This window comes from Pteropus vampyrus, unplaced genomic scaffold, assembly GCF_000151845.1.
Source record: "Pteropus vampyrus isolate Shadow unplaced genomic scaffold, Pvam_2.0 Scaffold415, whole genome shotgun sequence".
Taxonomy (NCBI): domain Eukaryota; kingdom Metazoa; phylum Chordata; class Mammalia; order Chiroptera; family Pteropodidae; genus Pteropus; species Pteropus vampyrus.
Window position 1 is genome coordinate 556,586 of NW_011889196.1, and position 2,304 is coordinate 558,889.

Here is a 2,304-nt window from a genome sequence, read left to right on the forward strand (position 1 = left end):
CCCCCCCGGGCGTTCCCGCCGCCCTGCGACCGGCTCCGGGGGCCGCGCGCGCCGGCCACGCCGCTGCTGGTCGTCGACTCCCCCTGGTGGGTCACACAGCTGACTTGACCGTTGCCATTCATAAGTCTGTATACACAGGAGAAGTACAGATATTCACCCTTTAGCAAGCCTTTTTGGGTGTACACTGTGCCAGGTACTTTTCTAGGTCATGGGAATGTAGCAGTGAACAAAACAGGAAAAGTTGCTGCTTTTCTGTAGTTTGCATTCTAATGGGTGAAACAGTAAAGAACGTCGAGAGGTGATCACCAATAAAGAAAAGGAAAGTACGGTCAAGGGGTAGTGATGGACTATGCCATTTAGAAATAAGTGATAAGGAGAACACTTCTGAGCTGGTGATAATTGAGCAGAGATCGGAATGAAGTGCTAAATGTGGGGTTCCTCAAGAACGAGTTTATGTACGTGTATCATAAGCAACACGCACGAAAAATGACTTGTGAATGCTCACAAGGCAACACGTCAACCAGCTCATAACCCTGCACGGTACCTCGGCATTTGAAGCACAGACCAAATAATCATTGACGAAGCACAGGATTGAATACCCAGCAAACCACGCCTACACATCAGATCACAATCAGAATGGAATTTTACTACGTTCAGCTTCTTTCCCTCCCGATGGGCATAAATCACAAGCCTTCTGCATGGATGGGCATGTGACAAAATAGGAAGTTTTCTTATGGGATGGGTACCCCCTAATTTCTGTAAGTGTGTAATTGGGTAGTAGGACGGGTCACAGCCTTTCTCAATTGAGGCTAGCTTTGTGGTTATGTTTTTAATTACGTGGAGTTATTTCAGGATACAGTGAGTGTGTGACGGGTTGAATTGTGTCCCCCTCAAATTCCCGTGTTGAAGTCCTAACCCCCAGAACCTCAAAATGTGACCTTATTCGGAAATAGGGGTGCTGCTGATGTGGTTAGGATGAGGTCAAAGTGGAGCAGGATAGACCTCTCACCCACTTTGATCTTAGGAAGAGAATGCCAAGTGAAGGGACAGACTCGTGCCCAGGGAGATGCCACGTGAAGATACGCTGCGGCTGCCACAAGCCGAGTCATGCCAGATCGCTGGCAAGCCACCAGCAGCTAAGGGAGATATGGAATATTCTCCCTGACAGCCCAGAAGGAACCAGCTCTGACGACACCTTGACCTTGGACTTCAAATACATTTCTGTTGCGTAAGCCACCTAGCTAGTGGCGTTTTGTTACAATAGCCCTATCTATCAGAGGGATACGTGGTAGAAAGGTGGGCTTTCATGCAGACCTGAGTTTTGATCTAGTCTTTGCTCCACTGCATGTTACCTTTTTAAATTTTGAAGTTATTTTAACATTCTCATGTTTGGTTACAATTCAATTTAGAATAATTTCTACTTTATAAAATCGTCCTGAGGATTTCACAAGTTACCCAACATTGCGAGTGTCTGGCACACAACAGGCCCTCCAAGTGGTGATTCCTTTCCCTTAGTTTTATGATACCTCATTATGCACTCATTTAGAGTGGCCTTTGCAGAACCCTAAATATATCAAAGATACATATTACCTCAATTAACAGTGTTTCATCCCAAACTGGGTGCTGGGTTGCAAAATAAAACCACATACTACCATGTGAGTCAACTGCAGACGGTACTGCAGTTCACTAAGCTATCAGCCCCCTGTCTAGCAGACTGCTCTGTGCACATTTGGTGCCAAAGACAACTGCTCTGAATGTCTGCCACAACCTCCACGGGTGAAAGCCTTAGTTTACCTTACAGAATTGTTTCAGGTGATAAGCTTTTATTACACTTGATGCAGAAATAACTTCAAGTTTCATGCTACATACTTTTTGGTATCTGCATTCCCAAACACGTTAAATTTGTTTCTTGTGCGACAACATAGCTGCTTCTGGAATTTGAATGCTGAGCTTTGCTTAAGAGAAGGAGCATGAAAGGTGACCCAAATGGGAGAAGGCTTTCGGGTTTCTGCTTCACTGCGGGTGAGCTGTACACGCCGTAGGAGCTGGACTTGTCTATCATGCAGCTGTGCCAGCCCAGATCAAAGCAAGAAAGCCACTCAGTCCCACCTTTCGCAGTGAGCAGCTGACTTCGTTTTTCTTATTAGCCAATGGTGAAGAGATACTTCAGAAGGGACACTGGCTGAGTCACCTTCTGCAGATAAGCTGAAATATTAATAGCTGTATCTCGGCCGGGCTCCGAGCTGCAGGCAGCTTTGCTCCCGGCCTCACTCCCAACGTCTGCCCGAGGCCAGGACGTGAGAG